Source organism: Lactuca virosa, chromosome 2 (genome assembly GCF_052849685.1).
Source record: "Lactuca virosa cultivar CGN04683 chromosome 2, Lactuca_virosa_CGN04683_v6, whole genome shotgun sequence".
In the NCBI taxonomy this organism is placed as follows: domain Eukaryota; kingdom Viridiplantae; phylum Streptophyta; class Magnoliopsida; order Asterales; family Asteraceae; genus Lactuca; species Lactuca virosa.
The window spans coordinates 46864855-46879308 of record NC_136427.1 but is presented as its reverse complement, the minus strand read 5'-3'; positions in this window follow the sequence as shown (position 1 = coordinate 46879308).

Sequence of the window (14454 nt, the reverse complement as noted above, 5' to 3'; positions counted from 1 at the left end):
AAGGGTATTATGGTAATTCGAATATTTATGTCAATGGATCATTGATGGCTATAGGTGTTGGATTTTGGGGCAGTGCTTCGGGATTGTGCTTTTGTGGTTCGGCTTGGCAGTTGCAAGGTGAGTTATCCTCACTATACCCAAGGTTCTAAGGCACCAAGGCTGGCCCTTTGATTTGTTATTTGAGATAGTTACTGCTGTGTTATGTTAGTTGGCATCCTGGTAGATAGGATGGCTATATGATGGTATGCTATGTTAGATCGGTATTCCGGTAGATTGGATGTGGCTATGCTTAGTGGCCTGTAGTTGGTCTGACTGTCTGTATGCTGGTAGGAGATTACCTGTTATATGTGCACGTGTTAAGCAGTAGTAGAGGGTATTCCGTCCCGTTAGGATGATAGGGCCCTAGTATGTTGTCTTGTAGACTGTTATATGATTATTTAATAGGTGCACATGTTTGCTAGTATGTGGGCATTCCAACCCGATGGTTGAGGGCCAAGAGTATTCCATCCCGGTAGGATGATTGGACTCATAGTAGGTGGGCATTCCAACCTGATGGTTGAGGGCCTGGGGTATTCCATCCCGAGGGATGATTGGACCCATAGTAGCTATTGTATGTATAGTAGGTGGGCATTCCAACTCGATGGTTAAGGGCCAGGAGTATTCCATCCCGGTAGGATGATTGGGCTCATAGTAGGTGGGCATTCCAACCTGATGGTTAAGGGCATGGGGTATTCCAACCTGACGGTTGATTGGACCCATAGTATGCTGTTCATTGATGTATGTTTATGGTTATGTGTGTACGGGTATTTTGGGGGAACTCACTAAGATTTCGAGCTTATGGTTTTCAGTTTATTGTTTCAGGTACATCGGGTGATCGTGGCAAGGCAAAGGCGTGATCGTACCGCTCCTCATATTTCATGATTTTGTGATTTGGTTCTGGGGATACTCTATGTTTAAACTATTTTGAAAACAAGTTGTAATAACTTAATGGTTTTTGAATGGATTAAAATGTTTTAAATTGGCTTAAATTTTATGGGTGTTACAAGTTGGTATCAGAGCCTTGGTTTGAGTGAATTGGAGGAACATTCGTGTGAATCCAGTCTCAAATCAAGGAAAGATTTTCAAAAGGTTTTCAAATGGTTTTCAAAATAAGTAAAGGAGGATGCACAGGGTACGATCAGCCGAAGCTAGTAAGTAGACCCCAAAATACCATACAAGTTATTTCATTATTTGATATGATTAGAACAGCATGTTAGTACTAGGCTAGGGATCTTCAGGAATTGCATGATAGAATTGCCTGATTACATAATGCCTGCTTGCCTAGGGTTTCCTTTATATGAGATTGACATCATTACTGTAGTTGCTTAGTGTATGCATCACGGTTATACATAATTAAGATCTTATAGCCTGAGAATGTTTGATTTGGCCTTATGTTCTGTTATTGTTTGATTGGGAGCTTGGGGTAGGATTGGATATTCGAAATTCTATAGGGTCCAGCGTCATGTATGGCTAGCATACATTAGTGTTGCGGGGTTAGTGGAAGTTTCATGGATGGGTAGGTGATGTGAGACCGGTAGGCCAGTTATGAGACAATTAGCATTCCTCTAGGAGTGAGGATTGAGCATTTGTTGTGTTATATATATTATTAGGGTGTTGTGGTGATACTTAAGACAAATATGGGTAGGTGTGGAAGGTAGTATGGGCCCGTACTACTGAAAGCATAGGACCCATACGCGTAGCAAGGAAGTCACAACCCCTAGGGTTTAGAAGGGAGTTGGTCCCCGGTTATCTAGGCGGAATGTCTGATATTTTTCCTCTTCTATTTTCAGTATGGTGGTTACGAGGCGTGTTGTGACTGGATCCGGATCGGGATCAGGTCAGGGTGATCAGGGGGCCCCAATGGCACCTGAGATCATCGGTCAGGAGGGGCCAATGTTGATAGAGGATCGGGTCAGGGAGATCATCCGCGAGGAGGTGGTCGAGATTGTCCGGGGTCAGATTTCGGAGTTGTTTGGGACTATTAAGTCCGCTATGAGGGAGTACTTCGATGATCGTTATGCAGCTCTTACTGAGACGGCTGCCGCGGCAGCTACAGCGGCTGTAACAGTGGCAGGGGGAGGAGCCGGTCGGGGCTTCCAGTACCGGGACTTCGATAATACGAAGCCCCCTACCTTCGACGAAGTTCAGGATCCGATTTTTGCGATGAGATGGTAGTCGGACGTGGAGGGATGTTTCTTCACGTGTTCGTGCCCTGCTGAGCAGAGGGTGAGGTGTCCTCTGAACCTTTTGAGGCTCGGGGCGAGGGATTGGTGGAGGTTGACTACGGGATCATATTCTGACACGCAGCGGGCTGCGGTTACTTGGGATTAGTTCCGAGACATGTTCAGTACTCGTTATGTTCCGTGGGTAGAGCATGAGAGATTGGATCAGGAGTTTTTGGAGCTTAGACAGGATTCAGATACGGTGACGGAGATTACCAGGATGGTTTCGGAGAGGGCAATGTTCTGCCCTGAGTTTGCTTCGGAGCAGGCTCAGATGACTCGGTATCTGAGCATGCTCAAGAGGGACATCAGACAGTTTGTGTCCACACAGAGATGTGATACTTTCTTGGAATTGCAGGAGGCCGCCAGGCGGCGCGAGCTAGAGATTGAGCTCCAGCTGAGGGAGCAGAGGCAGGCCCCGGTGCAGTCGCAGCCTGCGCCGAAACGGATGAGGGCCGCTGATTATCGTCAGGAAAGCCAGAGGAGTCGCACTTGTGGGAAGTGCGGTAAGGTACATGATGGAGTTTGTCGATCTTCTTCTGGGTGCCACAAGTGTGGCAAGGAGGGCCACATAGCCAGGGATTGTAGGCAGCAGGCTCCAGCTGCTGGAGTCCGACTTTGTTATCATTGTGATCAGGTGGACCATATGAAGGCCCAGTGTCCTCTCTTGGCTGCCAGGCCAGTGCAGGTCCCAGCACCAGCCACTTTGAGACTTACTGACGGGGGTCAGGGTCGAGCAGAGCCTCCGAAGGCTCCAGGGCTTGCTTATCAGCTTGTGGCCGAGGAGATCGGGACAGCGTCAGAGGTGACAGCCGGTATGTCTTTTCCTTCTATATCTTGTTCATGTTATTATGAGTTGTTTGTTTCCTGCATAAGTTATTAGAGCATAGTAGATGATAGTGAGAAGTTATTATTGAGAAATTATAGAGGGGTAGTATCTGGTGATGCATTCAAGAGAGAGGAAGGTCATGATCCAGAGATTCAGAATCATCAGCGGGAACTCGGATCCCTTGAAGTTCGTTGTCTCGGATTGGGACGATTGAGTCGTGTACCAGCTACGCCGCCGGTAGACAGTAGTTAGTGCTCTAAGTGGGGGAGAATTGGAAATTCTCGGATGGGGCGTGGTTTGGAAGAATGTCGCCTGACGCAGTTTGGATATCGGTTACGGGAAGTGGTGCGATGAGGCGTTCCAGTTATGGTAAGAACCCTGTCTGTATGGTGGATCTTTGAGCGAGCAGTGAGGATACTGCTATCCTACAACAATCAGTGGGGTTGTTCCCAAGTGTCGGAAATATTGAGGGGCATGCGAAGGACTCTTTATGGATGGTAGGTTATGCAATCAGTTTTTGAGTATATGTACGTGTTATGGGATAGCGACGTGCTCCACAAGTGGATGATGTAGAGTGAGGTTCCGACTTTCGGCACCGACTGATGATGCGAGGTCATGGTTCAGGTCTCCTTGGAAGAGGAGAAGGTGAGTAACTCCAGATTGGAGATTTGGACAGAGGAGCTAGAGATAGCGGAGTTGATAGACTCGGGAGCAGTCTAGACCGGGCTGAGAACCGTGTGAGGATATTCCAGTCGTAGGTCGTCGATCTAGGGATCGCGAAAGTAATGTTTCCTGTCATGGTACGTTTGGAGTAGACGTGATATCGAGATTTGAGTGAGTTACACTCGGTTGTGTCGAATCAGAGTAGATTGAGGGAGCTGCAAGGTTGGATCCTTGGGCTTCAAGTATGGTTGTAGGCATGAGTTATGTGAGAAGTGGTATTCCAATCTAGGGTATTCCATCATGAGGATGACCGGACCCTATGATTGATTGGACCTGGTGTGTTTGGTATTCCAACCCGAGGGTTGATTGGGCCAAACATGCGTGGAATGCGAGGGTATACCATCCTTGGGATGACGGGACCCGTTATAGGCGTACCTGGTATTCTAGCCCGATGCTGATTGGGCTAGGTACGAATGGTTATATGATATAGCTGGCTGATTCATGGGAGTTACTAGAAGCTGAAGGATGCAGTATCCTGTCATGGTAAAAAGGGAATAGATTCGGGATGGGAACAAGATTCGTTCCCTATTGCAGGTTATCCGGGTTATCGCCAATTTTGGGTAAAGGAAAGGTGGATTAGTGTTATAGCAGAGCTCAGTGGATTATTGTGGTGTCTAACTTTCGCAAGTCTCGAAGGCATGTTCATGTCAGGAAGGTGGCAGTATCATCGGGTGATACTGGTTTGACGTGTTCTGACATTATGTAGAAAAGGCCGATGGTCGGCCGGGAGTATTAGCAAGGATACCACACGAGAAGAAGTTATTTTAAAAGCGGTACAGTAGTAGGGTCTGGAAGGACCTGAGTCGATTGGGAAATCGGAGTCTGCAGTGCAAGAGGTATATTCAGAATCGTACACTGCAGTGGGCTTCGAGGACGAAGCCTAATTTAAGTGGGGGAGAGTTGTAACATCCCAAAATTTAGAAGTATGATTGAAGGATTTAATTGTAAACTGAAGAAGGTACTCGACGAGTAGGTATGCTTACTCGTCGAGTCGGAGCGGGTTTTGGTCGCAAGTTAAGTGTCCAACTCGCCGAGTCGGCAGCTGGACTCGACGAGTTGGTGCTGAAAACAGAAAACCCTACTCTTAAGGGTTGCACACTATTTAAAGGACCATATGTCCTCCCTTCAGCTTCCTTATTGCCCTTGAGAGTCAGTAAACCCTAAAATTGTGTGAGCTTCATTTGTTAAAGAGATTTGAGCTTTGGAGGAGGAATTTTGAGAAGGGAGCTTGAAGATTAGGAGGCTAGCATCAAGGGATTGGTGTAGATCTAGAATCTACTTCAGCTTGGGCATATTTTGGAGGTAACAAGCTATTACCTTGACTCTATTGCATTTATATTTATTCAAGAATGAGATTTGGGGCCATTTTGGCATGTGAAGGATCTATTTCGGGTTAGGGGTCTAGATCTGAGGTTGCTACTTCAGATCTAGACTTGTCTTCGTCCAGAAACTCACAAAGTATCAGCCTTTGGCTTGTTGGTGAAGCGTCCTTGTCTTAAACCTTAGCCCTAGATTGATTTGGGCCTATAGCTCTTTGTTTCCACGTAAAGTTTGCAACTTTACGTGAGAGTCATGCCCTAGAAGAGTGGATCTACAGTTTGGAGCCCCTGCATGACTCGAAAAGCCTCTGTATGAATAAAGGACTGAAGGGACTCGGCGAGTCTGTTCTTGGACTCGGCGAGTCTGTTGAAGATAGGCATGAACTCGGCGAGTTGGAGGAACAACTCGGCGAGTCTATTGAAGATTGTCGTGGACTCGGCGAGTCTGTTCTTGGACTCGGCGAGTCAGAACGCAAAACCCCAACCTCTTCTGGTTAAGACTCAGATCAGTGAGTTGAGTGGTGACTCAGTGAGTTGGACATGATAGGACTCAGAGATTGTTAAACTCGACGAGTCATGGGGTAACTCGGCGAGTCGAGTCGTGATATGAGAGTTTTCTGAGTTAGGAACTCGGCGAGTCAGCGGGTTGACTCGGCGAGTAGGGTCAATCAGGAAGGTTGACTTTGGCCAGGACTTTGACTTTGACCAGTTTGACCTTCAAGGGTATTATGGTAATTCGAATATTTATGTCAATGGATCATTGATGGCTATAGGTGTTGGATTTTGGGGCAGTGCTTCGGGATTGTGCTTTCGTGGTTCGGCTCGGCAGTTGCAAGGTGAGTTATCCTCACTATACCCAAGGTTCTAAGGCACCAAGGCTGGCCCTTTGATTTTTTATTTGAGATAGTTACTGCTGTGTTATGTTAGTTGGCATCCTGGTAGATAGGATGGCTATATGATGGTATGCTATGTTATATCGGTATTCCGGTAGATTGGATGTGGCTATGCTTAGTGACCTGTAGTTGGTCTGACTGTCTGTATGCTGGTAGGAGATTACCTGTTATATGTGCACGTGTTAAGAAGTAGTAGAGGGTATTCCATCCCGGTAGGATGATAGGGCCCTAGTATGTTGTCTTGTAGACTGTTATATGATTATTTAATAGGTGCACATGTTTGCTAGTATGTGGGCATTCCAACCCGATGGTTGAGGGCCAGGAGTATTCCATCCCGGTAGGATGATTGGACTCATAGTAGGTGGGCATTCCAACCTGATGGTTGAGGGCCTGGGGTATTCCATCCCGAGGGATGATTGGACCCATAGTAGCTATTGTATGTATAGTAGGTGGCCATTCCAACTCGATGGTTGAGGGCCAGGAGTATTCCATCCCGGTAGGATGATTGGGCTCATAGTAGGTGGGCATTCCAACCTGATGGTTGAGGGCCTGGGGTGTTCCATCCCGAGGGATGATTGGACCCGTAGTAGTTATTATATGTATAGGTGTGTGGGCATTCCAACCCGATGGTTGTGGGCCGAGAGTATTCCATCCCGAGGATGATTGGACTCGTAGTATGTTGATTGATGAATCAATGAATCGAGTAATGAATTAATCAGAGTATGAATTCAATTAAGAATCCGATATTTGAACACAGGATGTAAATATGATCTTGTTATGCTCTATTATGCTTTCGAATTCTTTACAGAGTGCAATAGACAAGTCTGTAAAAGTTCTTATCTAACTGTAGTAAATAACCCTATTTATAGGGAACTGAAAGCATACAAAAAATATACTAAGGCAATGACTCTAAAGCTTCGAATAAAAGCGCACTAGTAAAATACATTACAAAACATTCGAAGAGTCCAAAACATACTTCGACTAATTACAATAATTCGACCCTTACAATCTCCCCCTTTGTAATCATAGTCGAAGCCTTCAATTTGTAAGAAGTGTGATGGAATACAGTAATACTCTTCGAATCTCCGTGTACCAGGACATAATCTTCTTCAGCTCTTTCTTGTCACCTTCATTGTTCTTCTTGCAATGATTCATACGAACAATCAAGTTCGTATATTGAGATGTTGAATATCTCTCTACTTCACTTGCTTGGAATAAGAACCGCTTAGACTTTCCAGCTTTGTCTTTTCCTGCGAAGACAATTCCAAAAGGCTTCAGGCAAATTTCACCATCAGCATACTTCTTCAATTCCGCCTGAGTCTTCGTAGGAGCCATCGGAGCTTTAATTTCCATTCCTTTGGCAGTAGCTAATTCAACATCTGTTAGTGCCAAGCACTCATAATAGTTTTCGATAAAAATCTTGATGTGAGCTACTCCAATCTTGAATTCATCTTGTTCTGTGTTTTGAAGGTATGAGAATGATTTGTCTTTCAAAAATAATGCAACTTGTATAAGATCATACAAGTTCATTAATGGAAAATCTGCAACAGTGAATTTGCAAATATTTCCATTTGCCCTGGCAACCACATACTTAACATTTTGGACTGTGTTTTCAAAAACCACATCCTTTTTCATACTTATGACCTTCTTGATTTTTATTAAAGACCAAACTTCCTCAGGGGCTTTTCCAAGAACAGCATGAAAACGAATTTTCATGTGTGTACCTTCATCTTTATTTTTAAAATTCCCTTCTACTTTGAACTGAGGCATGATAAACATCATTTCGTTTATGGGAAAATCCAGCTGGCTTGCATCAGTATTTGTGACCAAATAACTCTGCTTTGGTTTCTTCTCGAATGTATACATGTGATTAAAAGCAACCTTGGCCTCAATTGTTTCGTAATTATAATGTTTGGCTGGATCACCTTTATCCATTCCCTTCGGATCACTAGCACGCTGAGTCATAATACTTTGAATAATCCTCAGTTTTTCAAGTTCAGCTTCTACTTCAGCCTTCTTTTCCTCTTTCGATTTTTCCACTACAATTGATTTGCCTTTATCTTTCAAGGCTTGATTGTCAATTGTCTCTTTCGGTTTTGACCCACTCCCACCAGTCTCCGAAGATTTACCAATCACAATTCCTTTCGAAATTGGTCTTGCAATTGGCATTGTTGTTACAACAGTTGAAGTAACAAGTTCAGCAGAAACTATTACTGGTTTTGTTGTTGGGATTTTCGAAGAAAATATTTTTCCCACAACTTTCGCATCTTCTCCACTAGTCTTCGACTCACTAGTTTTTCTTTCTCCCCCTTGCACCCCTATGAAAACAGGTGGGGCAAACGTTGTTGGAAGAAGACTTCATATGCGAAAGAGAGGAGCAAGCTGTTTGTTGAGAATTGCTTCGAAGTGAACAAACTTTTGTGACAAAAATTCAGGTGTAATCAAGGAAGAAGACACCGGCCTGCCAGAAATTTCTTTTAACTCCTTGAGTAAAGTAATCACTTCCTCAAAGTTTGCACTTTCAGTTGATGAAATTTGAGTAAGTTGTGGACTCAAACTTTCATATAATTTGACAAATTTAGTGACAGCGTCACAAATTATATCAACCTTTTGATGCAATGATGCATAGTCGTGTTGAACAGTAGCTATTTCTCTTTTCATATCTTCACGAAGTTCGTGAATTTGCAAGTTTACATCCTCTCGAACTTTCTTCACATCTTGAATAAAAAGAACATGTCTTTCCTTTGCAACATTCTTCAACTCTCTCAGATCACCAACAAATTTCGAATTTTGAGAATTGATTCGAATTTCATTGTTTTGATCATTGAGATCAACTTTCTCCAAAATTTGAGATTCAGAGTCTGTAAGCATTCTAGAGACTTTGCTCACAACTCTGGTTTCAAACATCTTCAACATCGAATCAATCTCCAGACTTGAAATAGATGAACCACCCCCCTGATCAGCTTGGGATTGAAGTATTGAATTCAACTTCTGATTCAGGATTTTAAATTGTTTCATGGTCATCAGCATATGATCAGGAAACTATTCTTCGTCTTCATGAAATTCCAATTCATCAAACATACCACCAAACCCCTCATTATCAGTCTCTGTCTCCACAAAAAGGGTTTCTTGAACAGGTGAAGTGGGTTTAGGTGGCTCAGTAGATTGAGAAGAAAAAATAGAAGTAAAGGGTTGATCAAGAATGTGTTCGAATGTTGGAGAATCTGTTGTTGAAGTAAGAGGAGCAGAAGTAGATGGACCTGTAGCTTCATTTTTCGAACCTCCTTCACCCATATCGACATTTGCATCCGTATCAGATACGTATGCAGGGATGCCTGAAGTTCGAACCTCCTCAGGAACTGATTTGGCAATTGAATCTTCGGGTGGTATGACAACTGTCTTCTCAGGAGTGAAACTTTATGTAATAAGAGTAAACTCTGGAGTTTCTGGAATTCTTTCACTATCATCTTCTGTTGACTCAGTAGAGATTACAAGCTTTCGAGTCTTCTTCTTCTTTTTCTTTGACAAATGCTTTGCCATATCTTCAGCCCTTCGTTTCTTGGACACCGATGAAACAGGTGCGGGTACTTCCCTAATTAAAACGCCTTGATGAGTGATTTGAGGTTTTCGAATCACTTTTTGTGTGGGAGATTTGCGTTTATGGGTTGACTTCATTTTAATTCTTCGAAACATTCCAGTCTTCGAAGGAATGATAACATTTTCTTGGGTTTCTTCAAGAATAGGCTCAATCACTTGAGTCTCAGCAACAGACACTACATCAGTTTCAGGCTTCTTCTTTGGAGATTTCGAAGATTTTGACTCAGTTTCATTCTTCTTCGTCTTCTTGGATTTCGTATCATCTCTATCCAAGAGTATGCCAGTTTTGATTGAAGAATCAATAGTCTTCAAATATGCCACCAATACAGAGTTCGAAGGATCAACTCTTTTAAGCATAGCATCTGGAATACGAGCAACTGATGGAAAAACTTCAGCACTATCTGTGACATCCTTCGGATAGTGGTATGATTGAAAAGCTGCTTTGTCTTCATCATTGGGTACCAAAATCCCTTCCTTATTGTAAAAGTGTTGCAAAATCAAACTCCAGTATCTTCCACACAAAATACCATGAATAGCATTCGTGTGTTCTACACCCTTTTGGAATTCCTTCCACAACTGTGTAGAATAATCTACTTGAAGATCATAGTAGATGCCAGCAACCATGGCATAAACCTCCATTCTTCCTTTATCAAGGCCAGCTGATCTCCCAGTCAAATATCGTAAAAAAATACCAAATAAGAAATTCCAGATTCGTGGAAGTCCAGATTTCTTAAAATCACTAATCTTGGACAATGGTGGCTGATATCCCATCTCATTAAACATGTGAACGATTTGTGGAAAAGTAAATGAAACATATAGAGGCGAATTCGGAATATCAAGAATTTGGCAAAATAGTTTCTTGGTTAGCCTGACCTTTTTGTCGTTCACCAGATGAAAAGTAATCGTATCAGATGCTTTGTTGTATGTCGCAGTTGATCCTGCTTGAGAAAGCCATGACAATGGAACAGAGAAAGAGTTGAACATCGCTTTAGCCAAAACCGAGTTCTTCAAAGCAACTATGAGCATCTTTAATTCTTCCGGGTACTAAGAAACTTCACCCTCCAAGTAGTAGTTTGTTGCTTGAATCTTCATTATTGGTAATGAAGAGGCATCTTCAGTGGTAGAGAATCAACATGAGCAGAAGTCGCCATTTTTAGGGTTTGAAGATGATGATGAACAGAGAATTTGGGAAATTTGCTTTTTGATCGCGTAAACTGACAATGAACCCCTTGAATTCCCTTTTATATGTAACCCTTAAATTTGAATTTGAAGCGGGATATGTATTTAATGATATCCGATGTGGCACCTTGAAAATCGGAACATTACTGCGTAAAAGTAGCCATGCGTCAAAAATTAGCTGTCACATTGCCTTGAAAAACGGACAGAATACCATACGTCATTTATAAACAGCCTGTCTTGTAATCCCCAAGAAAATTGTAACCGTCATAACCCTTCGAATGGAAGCAAGGCTCTTTCACTTTTGGGATGAAAAGCGAAGTCATACGCCAGAAGTTCGAAATCATCAGCCTGAGTTGGTATTACTCAGAACCTCAAGGATTTCGTGAGTGCTGTGTTCCAAAGAATATAGACGAGAAACAAATATAAGAAAAATATGGGATATTATGATGTCAAACCATTGACACAAAAGCAGATGAAATCCTGGGCAAAGATTACCTCATTAATCATTAAGAGAAATGATCAATAGCTTGTGTGGGTTCCCATGAATTACAATCGAATACTTGTTGATAAATATCAAAGGGCTTCTTTTATAATGCTTCATGGATAGTTCAGAATTCCGTTACATGTCATCCTAAACATAAGGTGAGAAATTGTAACAGAAATTACTTGTTTGACCAGTGTAGTCACTGACAAGTTGGCTTTGAAAAATTTTGAAATGACTAGGACATTCGAATGAAACTCACACGGAAATCATATTCAAGAAAAAAACTTGTGTGCTGAATCTTGTTGGGTAACAAACATCGTGGGTTTCGAATGTTTGATCAAGATCACTCATTCGAAATGAATATGATTTGGAGTTTCGAATTTTGGTACAGAAACAAAAGTTTCGTGAAAATCTGGAACTTAGTTCCCCGTAAATTCCTTAAAAAAAAGGTAATGAAAATTGGGTTTCACTTTCATCACGGTCTCATGATTTCAGATCATAAACACAGAGTTTAGATATATCTAAGTCTCGATGGGTTTGATCAGAGACCTCTCGGACATATGTCTTCGTGTGTGATCGTGTAAGAACTTTATGGATGAAAAGATTGATGTAAGACACGAAAAGTACCTCTGTTATGTTTGGACCAACCAGTAAACTCTTAACTCATTTTGAGAAGAGTAAGGTAGCTCAGAGACTAATGTGAATATAAGCCTGATTGGGAAGAAATCTTCATATAAATAATTTCATTAAGGCTTCCGTACACACACATTGATTCATGGAGGCTTTGGTCAACATACAGCAGCATGCTTCTAGGGACATCCTAACTAGTTCGAATGATGAAAAATTTATCGATTCATACGAAAAATGTACCTTACCCGAGTACTGCAAGCATAATCTCCTCTGTATCTTCATGAGAATCTGCAACAAAATACTAAAAAGAAATAAGAATCAAAATATTTTTGATGTTTTGATTTTTCGAAAATAAAGACAGAACAAACGAAAATCTTTTTGAATTTTTGAATTTTTCGAAAATTAAATGACAAAACAAACGAAAATCTTTTTGGATTTTTGAATTTTCCGAAAATTGAAATAGTACTTGATACAAATATGCAAAATAAGTAACAAATGTGCGAATTCGAAGGGGTCGAAGCGTTGACTATGAACAGTAATCTCTGAATGTTGAATGACTTTGCCTTGTCTTTTATTAAGCGCCTCTGATTCGTTCCTTATCGTGCATCATTCTTCTTTTTCGCATGGAACAGAATTTCCATCGATCATTCCAAGTCCCTCTATAATTCTCACAAGATATTTTTCATCTAAAGGTTTCGTGAAAATATCAGCTAACTGATCAGTTGTTTTCACGAAATGTACTTCAATATTTCCATCCTCCACGTGATCTTTGATAAAATGATAACGAAGAGCTATATGTTTAGTCTTCGAATGCTGCACAGGATTATGACAAATTCTTATTGCACTTTGAGAATCACAATATAATTGAATCTTTTTCATATTTATTGCATAATCACGCAATTGACTTTGGATCCATATTATTTGTGAAGTGCAAGCAGCAGCAGCCACATATTATGCTTCAGTTGTTGAAATTGATACGCATGTTTGCTTTTTCGACTGCCAGCTTACCAATTTGCCATCCAGAAATTGACATCCCCCACTTGTTCTTTTTCGATCAATATTAGAACCACCCAAGTCTGCATCCGAATACGCTTGTACAAAGAACCCAGTTTTTGAAGGATACCACAATCCTAACGAAATTGTTCCTTTAAGATAACGAAAGATATTCTTCACAGCAGTGAGATGTGGTTCTCGTGGATTAGACTGATACCTAGCACAATTACACACAGAAAACATGATATTAGGTCTACTAGCTGTGAGATAAAGTAATGAACCAATCATGATCCTATATAAAGTTATGTCAACAGCAGGTTTATCTAACGACGGTGTTAGCTTTATGACCGTTGCCATTGGAACTCGTAACTTCGTGCTATTCGTCAATCCAAATTTTTCCAACAGATTCTTCGTATATTTTTCTTGATTAATAAAAATTCCTTCTCTGTTTTGACGAATATTCAAACCAAGAAAATTATTGATTTTTCCCATCATGCTCATTTCGAACTTACTCTTCATCAAATCTTCGAATTCTCTAGACAAAGCAGGGTCAGTTGAGCCAAAAATAATATCATCAACATAAATTTGAACAAGCATTAGATGATTCCCCACTTTCTTTCGAAATAATGTGGGATCAACTGATCCTTGTTTAAATTTAGATTGTTTCAAAAATGAGGTAAGAGTTGCATACCATGCTCGTGGTGCTTGTTTCAAACCATAAACTGCCTTATCTAAAATATAAACATGATTTGGAAATTCTTCGTTAATAAAACTTGGGGGTTGTTCCACGTAAACAGTTTCTTCAAGCTCTCCATTTAGAAATGCACACTTCACGTCCATTTGATAAACATCAAAATCTTTGTGAGCTGCATAAGCCAGAAATATACGAACCGCCTCGAGTTTTGCGACAGGGGCAAAAGTTTCTTCATAGTTGATTCCTTCTTGCTGTGAATATCCTTTAACAACAAGTCTGGCTTTGTTTCGAACAATATTTCCATCTTTGTCAGTTTTATTTTTGAAAATCCATTTTAACCCGACAATCGAAACATTTTCAGGTTTAGGAATTAATCTCCAAACCTTGTTTCGTTCAAATTCAGACAATTCAGATTGCATTGCAACAACCCAATCTGAGTGTTCCATTGCAATCTTAACTGTTTTTGGTTCAATCTTAGAGATGAAAACATTAAACATGCAAAATTCTTGATGAGTATTTAATACCTCATTCTTTGCACGAATTTGAGCTCTTGTTAAAACTCCCTCTTGTGGATTCCCAATTACTTGATCCTTCGGATGATCTTTTGTCCATTTTTCCATTGGCGGATATGCTGGATCAAATTCCAAAGGTGCATCTTCGTATATATCATCATTTTCTGAGCCTACAATCGAACAAGCATCATCAAAATCATTATTATCTTCAATATTTTCTGAATGCTCCCCCTCAGCATTATGCTCCCCCTCAACATTATGCTCCCCCTCGAAAGAATGCATGTCGTCAGCTAATGTATTCGAATCCAAGTGCTCCCCCTCCACTGGATTGTTTTGCATA